Here is a 13,298-nt window from a genome sequence, read left to right as displayed (position 1 = left end):
CTTTACCACATTCTAAGCAGAATGAGTTAGAAGAAAAGGAGAAAGATCCCCTGATGTCACATTTGTTGAGTTCGCCACCCCCGTATGCTCAAAATGCCATGGCACCTCCCCAGCTTGTGAATATGCCACCTCCAGTGAATATACTGCAAGCCTTGCCGCTACCGCCAGCTGCTGCGCAGCCGGCTCTTATCCATATAGCGCAGCCCTCTCAAGGGCCGCCAGCTGTGTTCCCGACTGCCCCCGCGCTTCCTGCGACTTTGCCTAATTCAGCAGCTGCCTCTTCTGACACTCTTCCTTCCACCACTCCAGTACCTGTTTCTACATCCTCTTTTCTTCCCTCTGTTTTTCCCCCTGTTTTCGCCTCAGCTTCTCCTTCAGCGCGACAGCGCTTAGCTAATGTGGTTACCACATTAATGTCGCCTCTCTTTGAGTCATCTGGTGCGACTCCTGGTTTACAGCGTAAGCAATTGCGTAGCCAATTGCCTAACCCTGATGAGAAAAAGGTAATAGACAGCATGGCGCGTAGATGGATTGTTTTCCCTTCATTGTATGATGTGGAATCAGTGGTCAACGTTTTCCATCAGTGGGATGCCCCAAAACAGAGATATGTGTTTGAGAAAATGTGCGAAATTCTCTGTGAAGAATTGGAGGATAGTGGTAAAAATCCGAGCCCGCAGGAATTGTGTAGAGTGAGGTTTGATTTTGGAACTGGCATAATTGTGGACCGCGAAGTAGATAAAGCAGTTGCGGTTGTATTGTCCTTCAGGAATGATGATTGTCAACAGTCATTGTTTGAACAGGATGTCCTTGTGGGGAAAAAGGTAAAAGCGCGACAATACCCCATGAGAGAAGTTCCCCCGGTATGGAAGGAAGCAGTTGCAGCTGATGCTAACGCTGGTATTGCCGCTGCGCCAGCGCATTTCCAGCGTGTTTGGGTGCATGTTCCATGGAAGCGCTCTGAGGTGTTAGCACTTAAGCAGTCATTACCTGATCCCCGTAAAAACCCAGCAGGTTATTATAAAGAGTTGTCACAGACGGCAGGGTCATGCGTTATGAATCTGGCCGACATAGACATGTTGTTTGGTAATGTTGTTCCACAGCCTCTATGGGGATCAATTCGTAATGCAGATCATGATGCAGAACTAGGGGATACATGGGCTAACATCGTTAATGCTGATGCTAGACAAACTGGTGGCGCGAAACCAGAACCTTTAATAGCTGAACTGCCTGGTAGAATCATCACGTATATGAAGACAATAATGCCCGCGATGCGCGTAAATTGGGACAAGTTATCTGCATGCAAGCAGAAGAAAGATGAGACAGTGTCAGACTTCTTTACTAGGTTTGAAGAAACATTTATTGACCACAGTGGGCAGGATATGAGTACTGAGGGTGGCCAACGGTTATTTGTGGATAAGTTTGTGCAGAATTTACTTCCTGACCTGTGTAAAAAGTTGAAAGACTCAGAGAGTTCTTGGGCTGTTTCTTCTTCAGCGCAAATACTGGCTACTGCACAGTATTATGAAAATAGAGATAAAGACGAAAAGGATAGAACAGAAAAGAAAACGAAGGAATTAAAGACAAAGGTCCTTTTACAGCAGGCCTATCCGCCACGTGGAGGTCAGAATAATTATAGACAACCCCAAGGTGTTTATCACCAACCCCAACAGTTTCAGAACAACCAGCAAATGAATGGGTATTATCAACCACGTGTCCCTGTAGGTCCCAACCAATGTTCATACTGCAAAGAGGAAGGTCATTATAAATATAGTTGCCCTAAATTAATGCAGCGGAACGGTAATGCGTATGGCGCAAGAGGTAGGGGTGGTCAGCAAGCTCCTAGAGGCAGAGGGCGTGGAAGTGTTCCCCAGAACGCGCATCCTCTTCCGCCCCAAAGCGCCATTAATAGCTTTGATCAGCAAGCTAACGCGACTAGTAATACGGCCCAGTATTATAATAATGATTATTATGCAGAGGATGGCGATGCAGAAAATAATGATTACTAGGACAGCCATAGACAGAGAGAGGGAGTTGTTTCAGTGCCAGTGGATCAGAGTGGACCGTATGTTGAGGTGACTACAGCAAATGTAACGGAGCCTTTTCTGCTAGACACTGGTGCTGCAAAGAGTTCAATCATGCATTCAAAACTCCCTGGCGCACCTTTGTCTGGCGATATAAATGTTTCAGTAGGTTTTTCTGGCGCCCCAGTTAGGAACCCAATTTCTAGTCCCATGTCACTTTCTGTTGGACCTTGCGAGCTGCAAGCACCCCTGATCCTAACAACAGGTTGTGGTGAGAATTTGCTGGGATTAGATTTGTTGAAAAGATTGCACGCTACACTGTATTGTTCTCCTTCAGGAGTACAACTTACATTAGGCAAGAAAGTGATTTCCCCAATGTACTTGTCTAAAAATACAATGCCGCCTGAATTGTCGTCCCTTCCGGATGCCCTTTGGGCTACTGGCCCCAATGATGTGGGCCTCTTGGAGATACCGCCATACGTGGTGACTTTAAAGGCTAATGTCAGACTGCCACATATTCCCCAGTACAAAATCTCTAATGAAGGCCAGAAAGCATTGTTAGACATTGTCAGCGACTTGATTAATAAAGGTGTGATTGAAGAGACAAGAGGCAACGTTTGCAATAGTCCGATTTTACCTGTCTTAAAACGAACGGACCCTTCACAGCCACCTGTTTACAGATTTGTGATCGATCTTAGAGAGGTTAATAAGATTGTTGTGCCACAGTTTCCGGTTGTCCCTGACATAACTTCCTTGTTAACGATGATTCCAGCCTCTGCTGCATGGTTTTCAGTGATTGATTTAAAGAATGCTTTCTTTAGTATCCCAATTGCAGAAGAGAGCAGAGATTTTTTTGGCTTTAGTCTGGGAGGCCGAAGCTTCCGCTTCAAACGCGCTCCCCAGGGCTACTGTGAGAGTCCATCCATATACAGTCAAGCTTTGAAAGCGCAGCTTGATGCACTCGTTTTACCTAGTGGCGCTATTCTGATTCAATACGTGGACGATTTACTAATCGCCGCGGATACTGAAAACATCTGTAAAGAAGCCACATTGTCATTGTTGCGCCATTTATCCGCTTTCCATCACAAAGTGTCTCTCTCTAAGCTGCAATATTGTCGACAAGAAGTGACCTACTTAGGTCATCTCTTATCGAAGGAGGGAAGGAAACTGACCCCAGAAAGAATTCAAGCCATTGCACAGTTGAGTGTGCCAAAAACACAGAGAGAAGTGCGTGCTTTCTTGGGCATCACTTCATACTGTAGGCATTGGATACCAAGTTTTTCCTTGCTGGCAAAACCTTTGTTAGCATTAACATGCAAAGACACACCGAATCCTATCCCATGGTCTGAAGAGTGCCAGAAAAGTTTTGTGGAATTGCGCGATGCATTGTGTTCAGCACCTGTGTTGGGCACTCCTGACTATAGCAAGCCTTTTACATTGTATGTTCACGAGAAAGATGGATGTGCGTTGTCAGTGTTAACACAGCCTTTTGGTGACAGACCGCGCCCATGCGCATATTTTTCATCAACCTTGGACCCTGTAGCGAGGGCATTGCCAAGCTGTCTGAGAGCGACAGCTGCTGCAGCAATGTCTATCCGACAATCTGCTGGTTTGGTAATGGACAACACATTGATTGTTATGGTTCCACATGCTGTAGACACATTATTAAATAGGACCAAGACACAACACTTGACTAGTGCGCGATTATCAGGCTATGAGCTTACACTGTTAGCAAATCACATACACAGAAAGAGATGCAATACGCTGAATCCAGCTACATTACTGCCAGTTCCAGCAGACTCAGATGAGATTGAGCAACATGACTGTCTGTTCAGAACAGAAGAAGAGACGAAAGGGAGAGTAGATCTAAAAGATACTCCCCTGACTGAGTGTGATGGCACTTTATGGGTGGATGGTTCGTGTTTCAAACTCCCTAATGGTGACACGACTGCTGCATATGCTATCACGACTTTACACACGGTCGTGGAAACTGCACGAGTGCCACATAATTCGGCCCAAGCAGCAGAATTAATCGCCCTCACGAGAGCATGTGTGTTATCTGAAGGAATGAGAGTGAATATATACACAGATAGCCAGTACGCCTTTGGCGTGGCTCATAATTTTGGGCGATTGTGGAAAGAGCGTGGGTTCCTGACTTCGCATGGAGCTAAAATTCAGAATGGCAAGTTGGTGAATGATCTCCTTGAGTCACTGACCCTACCGTTGCAAGTTGCGATCATGAAATGCAGTGCGCACAGGAAAGTCACAGATGATGTTGGACGTGGGAATGCGTTTGCTGATGAGACCGCGAAAGAAACAGCATAGAATGTGAAGACTAGAATGTATGTTGCAGGCCCCGCAAGATGGGTTGACGATGTTGGGATGTGTGAAAACACAATAGAGAGTGTGAAGTCGCTTCAAGCTGAGGCCACAGAGAAAGAGCTAAGCAAGTGGAGAGAAAGTATGGGTAAGTTGGATGAGAATGGTTGTTGGATTGATCTGACAGAACATAGGCGATGGTTGTTACCTGACGCATATGTGCTTCCAGTGGTTACTATGGCACATGGAATGGCACACATCAGTACGAAAGGTATATGCAAGTTGTTGGCTCCAGTATGGCAGAATGCTGGGATTCCCAAGTGTGCAGAGAATGTGGTCAAGAATTGCATGGTATGCTTGAAGTACAACCCTGGTAGGGGAACCCCAACTCCAGCTGGTCACTTTGCACCCCCATCATGTCCATTCGAAGTTTTGCAGCTGGACTTTATTCACATGGAAAGATGCAACAACCTGAAATATGTACTGGTGGTTGTTTGTGCTTTCTCAAAATGGATAGAGGCTTATCCTCTGAAAGATAACACTGCCCTATCCACAGCCAAAGCCCTTGTGAAGGAATTTTTCCCTAGGTTTGGGATGCCAAGAATGGTGTGGTGTGATAATGGAAGTGAGTTTGTGGGTAAAGTGATGAAGAATGTATGTGAAGGGCTAGGGATAAAGCAGAAGTTCCATGCTGCAAATCACCCCCAATCAGCTGGACTAGTAGAACGCTACAATGGAGCCTTAAAGCTCAAGCTGGCCAAAATCCAGGCGAGCACCGGTCTTAAATGGCCTGACGCTCTGCCTTTAGCACTCCTGTCCACCAGAATGACCATACACTCACGAGTGGGACTTAGCCCTTACGAGGTCGTCTTTGGCCGCCCGGCCAACGTATGGGGTGTACCGAGGCCTACGAAGTTTAGTGAGATTGAGAATCCAGTACTACTCGATTACCTGTATGATTTGACTGTTAAACTGCGTGTTTTGCACCAACAGGTACATGATACTCTTCCCCAAGCTTCAGAACCTCCTGGACACCCTATCAACCCTGGCTCGTGGGTCCTGATCCGAAATTTCCAGCGTAAGAGCAACGACGAGCCTCGCTGGATCGGCCCTCACCTTGTGCTTCTGTCGACAAGATCAGCGGTGCGAGTAAAAGGGAAGAAGCACTGGATCCATGGTACCCACTGCAAAGTAGTCCCCTTGCCTCTGCCATATGACCAGTGGGTCAAGGAGGGTATCGCCAACTCTGAGGCAGACACTGTACCTCGTTTTGTACCATTCAGTGACGCACGCATAAGAGGCACAGTTTCAGACCAAGAGAGTGACAATATTCTGCAGGAAGCTGTGCCACCACCAAATCGACTGGACACCACTGAGCCTGAACTTTTGTTCCAAGACCAAACAGCACCTAGCCGTCTCCGTTATAATTTGAGACCAAGGCCCATGGACAAATAAAGATTTCTTTACTATTCCCTTTTTGACATTTTTGGCTCTCCCATCTGAAGGACTTTCTTGATTTTTGTTTTTCGAACCACCATCCGGGTTCTGCCGCAGGGTCGCGGTGCCAAGACTTTGGGGTACAGGCCGAAGACGTTAGGTCAACGGTTCTGGTTGGTCTAGGGTGTTTCCCTGGACTGACAGGCGTACTCCTTAGCAGAAGAAACTCATCCGCCGCGAGCGGCCCGATTAGAGCATGGAGTTTTTCAAGATGGAGAGACCGATTGAGGAAATGAACTTCAAAGCAAGGATGTGTAGAATTGTAAAAAGTAAATGTTTTGTATTTTTGTGCCTTTTTACACTGTGTAGTATCACAATGTTTATTGTAGGATTTGTGTTTTTCTCCACTCAAAAGCCCATTGAACCCACTGAACAGCCTATACCTCTTTCTACTGCCTCCTCTCACTCCTTTCACCCTTTGCCTGAGCACGAACAGACCAGACGATCAGAGTTTGTAAATAACTCGTTTATCCAGCTCTTGCACCAGCACCAACTGGTAATGAACACGACCAATTGCTGGGTGTGTGGGTTAATGCCACATACCATTAACAAAGGTATTCCTTATTTGGTGCTGCCGTATAGTTACAATGGATCGTCATGGGCATTCCAGACCATGTTTCTCTATGCTCTAGATACGTACTCCCCTCGCCAACCGCGTTCCATTAGACCTATCACCAATAATAAGGCTTTGATGAAAGGAGTTGCCGATATGAGTAGGGATATTGATGCATACTCATCCATTCCCAAAGAAGAGCTGAGACCTTATGTAGGATGGAACGCGACGGGGTATAGTATTAGTCTGGGTGAAAGACAGCGAAAAATCTCATCTCCAATCTGGGTCGTACCCCACATGGGTCGGTTCTGCTTACAGGGTAATGGTCAGAATCCTAGAGCTCAACTGGGAAGAAGTGACTGTACTGAAACGTACACTTTCCCGTCACAGTTTTCCCCTGCGTTTTTGGCTGCCAAGGGCACATATTTCATCTGTAATGACCGAGCATATACATGGTTGCCCCCTGACTTCTCGGGCACATGTTATATTGCGAACTTGCTACCGCCTACATTTACTGCTGCCTCTGATTATCACAAGACCAGAGTTGTGAGAGGTGTAATTAGTAAGGAGGATACTGCCGGTCAGGAAGCGGGAGACTTCTTCTTGGGTTTCCTGCCGTTTTGGGGACCTATGGTCAATAGTAGGAACCTGAGACAACTGACACGTGTGGTTGAATCCACTATAAATGTAACGGCTGGTGCCCTTGGTAATCTGACAGCTGAGCTCCAAGCGGATCGCCTCATGACTTTGCAGAACCGCATGGTTCTAGACGTTATTCTCGCAGACCGCGGTGGGGTATGTAAGGTTATTCAATCTAGTTGCTGCATTTTCATACCAGATAACGCTCCAACAGTCTATCAAGCCATCTCCAAACTCCATAAAATATCTGAATCCATACACGTGGATAAGGGAGACTGGTCACTGGTGGGGTGGTTCTGGGATTTGATATCTGCCTGGGGTTGGAAAGTTCTGATGGTCATTGGAATGATCTTAGCCATTCTTTTCCTGTTCTGTCTGTGTATACAGTGTGCTCCTGCGATATGTGGCCTCTGCGCTACCTTATGTGTAAGGAAACCTGTATCGAGGGACGAGCTAAGTAATAGGATGATGCTACAGCAACATCTCCATGACTTCGTGAACATCGACCTAGACTCGGATTAAGATGAGTATAGTGATTGCCTATGTAAGGGCAAAAGGAGGGTCTGTCGTACTTTAATATTCGGGACCGCGAAGGGGACAGGGCCCTACCCCTGTCTATCTTGGTATTAGCAAACCGCAAATGGTAAATGCGGCATGTACGAGTGCTTTATATATCGTTCTAGCTATGAATGCACTGTGTACACGTTATTCTGCTTCACTACGCGGGTTCCATTTTGGAAGCAGTGGCCATCTTGTCATTGCCCTCACATAGGCTATAATGGAGTAAATACGGGCCTCACAGTACATGGGCTTCTCCTCTGACTTCTCTGTGACCTGGGCAGCTGGCTCTGCTGCCCCAGGTCAAACTGGTCTCACGAGCTCCCCTTCCTCCGTCCACCTGTGATTAGCATCAGGGCTTGACCCGTCATAAAACCCTTTCATTCTACACAAACCTCCGGCTAATCTCTTTCACACCTGCTTGTTCCTGCTTTATGACTTGTTTCCCAAAACAGGAGATGCTCATGTTTATTGGGGGGTCTATTGACATCAAATGTGGGATCTGAACCTTACTGTGTAAATCATTGTGGGCTGGCCGAACTGGAATGTGGGATGGTCATCATGACTCTGCCTTTTCTTTGTAATGTACACTTGTATATTGCCGTATCATAAAACCTAGGAATGTATGCTTGAGGCAGGGAAAAGTGTATTTAAGATGAAGTCCGTTTCTATGATTTTCAGCAGTCTCCTGAGAACATACACGCTGTTGTACTTCTAGGATACCTGTAATTGGTCTGCAGCCAATAAACGAATCTTTGACTTCACCCAGAAGACTCTGTGTTTCTGTAGGTCTGGAACAGGGTGAACCCAGAAGTCATAGGGTGTGTGCCCCTGCACCGCTGGGACTAAAATACCCAGTACTTCACTACTGCGTTAGATCAGACTAGCAAAACTTGCCAAACAACCCCCTGAAGGATATGGGTGAATAAAGACAACTCCTGTAATAAAATGCACAAAATGCCACACAAACAAAATGCATAAATTACAGAGCACAAAAAAAGTTTCGCTTTCTGACTAGAGTAAAGTGCGTGCGTTTCGCCGAAGACCTGTGTAACACGCAGGAGTGGGCAAGCTGAAAAGCTTAGCAGAAATGGCAACCAACTGTCAATGTTTTGAAACACTCTAAAGCATAGATGGCTGAAAACGGGCAGAAAAACAGTAGAATGGCTAACACATAAATAATTTTGCTGCAGACCTTAGATAGCCTGATGTGAAAGAATGTCTGAAAACGGGCACACTGAGGGTACGGGCGTGCGCTCCTAGTAGAAAGTTCCCAGCTCCTCTCACCTCTTGGAATCAGTGGCGGTGGACACAGGCAGGTTGTTGCTAATGTTGAACGGGCTGTTTGAGTCCACAGATATGAAAGCACACATCGCCTTCTTCTTCGGTATTCCGCCGATTATGCTGCCTGCTTCTCATTAAAATTGGCAAAGAAATAACTAATACGGATGGAAAACAACACAAAAAAAAACATGGCGGCACGTTGGAAGCGTGAGCGCCGGGAGGCTCTGGGCGCACACATGGACCAAACATTGACAAGCAGTCACAATTGACAAGGAAGGTTCCAAAGTCACAGAGGTAATTCGTCGTCGATGAAAACCGCGCAGCTTAACTGGTGAGGAGAACAGAGCGTGCAGAAGGCATACAAGAGGAGCAACGGAAATAACAGTATAAACTGCCCCAAAGCCGGTGAGGCAATTGATTACGGAAGAGAAAAAGTTATTGGTAAAACTCACCACAGGTTAAATATTTCAAAAGCGAGTGTCCTCCAATGTAATGTGAACATGAAAAATCACGTTGCCATAAATGTGTCATGTGCCCCACTGCAGTAGATGAAAAACCACGAAAGTCTCTGTTGCTCAGTTGAAAAACCATCTCTTGAGGAAACGCAAAGGCATAGGTGAAGCATGTGGCATTCCTCACTCGATAAATTTCAACCATGAAGAAATGATTCATGCTCATTTGGAAGCACAGCTCTGAGAGAATGTTCAAAGAGTGCACATTCCTTGCTTGTTGACAGGAATGGTAGACTCAAAGTCACGCAGAGTGCGTGAGGCAGGAAGAGGACAAACATAACCCAAAAGACATTACAGGAGTAAATAGGTGGGCTTGAAGACTCACACAGCATAGGCAGCAGGTGCTCAGGACCACACAGCTCAATGTAGTAGAAAGGCATACAGTTTTTTACAACATATTCTTACCGCTAGTTATAAAATCATGGTGAAATGTATGAAGTGTAGATGACCACAACATGCCTGGGCAGGGCTGTCCGGTGGAGTGGACACTGGTGGGGCTGATAGGCAAAGTGCTTCATCTTTTCTTGTTTCTTGATGTCTTCTTTTCTTTTCTTTTTAAAAATAGTTTCTTCCTTGTGCTCATCTTTGTAGTTCTGTGAGCCAAACGTCTGTTTCTTGTTTGTAGTTATTACAATCTTGTGGATACCTCATCTTCTTAATTTTGTGGTAGTTGTCACTGTAGTTTCTGTAGATTGCGCCATCTCCAGGTTCACCTGCGTTCGCCAGGTACCATAGATCCGCTTGTTCCACGTAGGTACGTCACCAACTCGTCGCCATAATATGTAGTGAAGAAGGTCCATGCAGGTAGGTTGTAATTCAGGAAGTTTTATTTCATGTAGATAACAAGTAGTAAATCCATAACATCAAGTAGGTATGTAGTAGATCAGAGCCCCACCAGGAGCTGCCTGTAAGCTGCTCACCCATGACCAACTGACGCTCAGCCTCTCTCAGTCCCAACATTCCGAGGCATCATCAGACTCCAGCATTCTGATGAGTCAGAGCACAGGCACTAGCAGAGCAGGGCTGGTAAAACACCTTACAATATGAGATGCAGGATACTACAAAGTTCTTTTGAGTTTTTATGCTTTTTGGAAACATAACCAATAATAAAATCTCTAGCTGCCGCTTTGAAAGCGTCACAAATCAAGTGGAATGGTAGGTCATCATTCTGATTGAACAAAAAATACTCATTAAAAAAGGAAGTAAATAAGGAATTGAAAGTCGGGTCCAAAAGAAGAGTATTGTTGAATTTCCATTTACGTAGGATACAGGGTTTCTGTAAAATGTCTAACCGCATAGTAATGGGAGTATGATCAGAGATTAGAATGTATCCAATCTCTGCTGCCATTAATGACTGTGATATGTTATATGAGATGAAAAAGTAGTCCAATCTTGATTGAGTGTGATGAACTGGGAAATAATAGGTGTATTCTGTGATAGTGGGGTTGCAAATTCACCAGGCATCAATGAGCTTGTATTGTTTAACAGTCTGTACAAATAATTTGCGGGCTTTATGAGGAACAAAGGAGACCATTGAGCTACAATCCAAAAAGGGGTCAAAAACTTGATTACAGTCACCAGTAAGAATGAAATTGTCATCAATACAGTCTGCAAGTTGCTGAGCTAAGGATGACCAAAAGGAGGGGTCACCAACAGTGGGTGCGTATACATTTAACAGAGAAACTGGAACCTTACCAATCAAAAGTTTAGTGAGCAACCAATGACCGCTCTTGTCAGAACATTGTGGCAGCAATTTAACAGAAAGTGATTTACGACATAGAGTAAGGACCCCATTCTGCTTACCATCTCCTGGTGAGTAAAAGACCTCTCCAACCCAACCCCTCCTCAATTTTATATATTCCTCTGCTGTTAAGTGAGACTCCTGTAAACAGGCTATATCTGCGCCTAGCTTGGCCAAATGAGTCAGAACTCTTTGCCTTTTAATGGGAGAGTGTAGACCTCTAACATTCCAAGAAACAATATTTAAAGACATACAAAAAGTAGGAGCATAAGTATTAAACAACAATCCATATAAGAAAACAAATAAAAAAGAATATACCAGGAGACAGACCAACTAACTGCAACAGGAACCGAGTTTGCAAACAAAAAGTAGGGGCAAAGACGAAAAAACGAGTTTACATGTGACAAATATAAAGTACAAAAAGGGAGAACATTATATGTGAGATTAAACAAAGTAAAGAAAGATAAGAATAAGTCAAAGAAATAAAGATGAAAGGAAAGAACAGGAGTGAAAGAAAGGAACAGGAAAGAGGAGATGATGTGCAAAGTCAAATTAGAAAGAAAAAAAATGAAAGAATGAAAAAGAAAGACATTACTGTTAGAAATGGAAAAAAGAGAAAAAGGAAAAAATCTGTACCTAGAGTGAGTCCAAAACATAAATAGGGTGAGGAGGGAGAAGGCCACATGGAACGATGACACGTCCGGACTCCATGAGGTGAAACGGGGGAAACTTCGGGAAGAGCGACCACAAAACAAGAGGGAGAGACAATACAGAGAAGAACCTGTAAGGAGCGAAAAAGTGGGTTAAAGCAATTACACCATTATAAAGATACAGGCAACTAGTGCAACTTTGTAGTTATGAACCTGAAAAAGCAAACATTAAGTTACAATTTACAGAACGAAACAGTATCTAAGCTGTTAAATAGTCTATGAACTTCACAGGCAACGGAGTAGGTATGTGAAACTATAGCAAAAATTGCTAAGAAAAGAAAATCTTCAGGGACAAGCTATAGAAATATCCATCTTCTCCGGACAATTTGAGTTCCAGAAACTTTTGAGTTTGATCAGGTCATCATAAGTAACGGTATTGTTGTTGAAAGATACTTTAAACAGGCATGGATGAAATAATCCGAATTGTGCACCAATAGAACGTAAAGCAGGTCTCATGGCCAGAAACTCCCTTCTTCTGTCTGCTGTAGGCTTTGCATAGTCCTGCGAGACAAAAAGTTGATTTCCTGAAGATGAAATCCGCTTCAAGAACCTGACTGCAGTTAAAACTTTTAGAAGATCTGTATACTCGAGAAAATAGAGTATGACACCTCGTGGTTGAGCAGATGGAGAAGAATGTAGAGGACCTAGCCTATGAGCACGTTGAATGTTCAAGACAGTGTCTTCCGGCAATTTGAGCACCGTTGGCAAAAATGATTTGAAAAAACCCTTCTGAACCCTCCGGCAAACCATAAATGCGTAGGTTGTTCCTCCTATTTCTGTTTTCAAGATTTTCAATCTGCTTCTGACAGGATGCAACCTGTGATTGACGAACTGCAACCTGAGCACAGGCTGAGCCCAGGGAGTCCACACAGTATTCTACTGCAGTAATTCTCACTTCCATTTTTGGCCAGCCATCTGTCAAAACTTGTATCTTCGAATTTGTTTCCTCTACAAATGGTCAAAGCGCACGTATTTCTTCCAGAAGAAGGTCTAATGAGACTGATGAAGATTGCTTTAGTGGAGAAGGTGGATCTTTTTTCAGCCATTTGGTTGAAACCTTGGCGACTGTAGAGGAAGAAGCGGAGGCACTTTCTGGAGAAGAGGTCAAAGAGTCATCCATTTTGGTATGGTGAGTATAAAGGTGTACACAAGAAATAGATGAGCGATCTGCAGGAGCCACCAGCGGTTTTATTGCTTTCAGTCTGCCCATAAAAATGACGACTAGAAATTGTGTTACCTCAGAACCGAGTTTAGCAAATATAGTCTCTAATACTAGTAAAAACAAGCAAGCTCTACAAACTTCATCGGGGTTAATAAACAAGTAAAGCATAGTCATGATCTGTATGAATTATCATGCCCATAAAAAACATAAAAAAGCATACAATACAAAAGAAATATCAACAGCAAAATGCGCAGGAATAAGTTACAGATTCACACATATAAGAGATGCAGTGAAATCCACTA

This window comes from Triturus cristatus, chromosome 2_2, assembly GCF_964204655.1.
Source record: "Triturus cristatus chromosome 2_2, aTriCri1.1, whole genome shotgun sequence".
NCBI lineage: Eukaryota > Metazoa > Chordata > Amphibia > Caudata > Salamandridae > Triturus > Triturus cristatus.
This window is presented reverse-complemented; position numbering follows the sequence as displayed.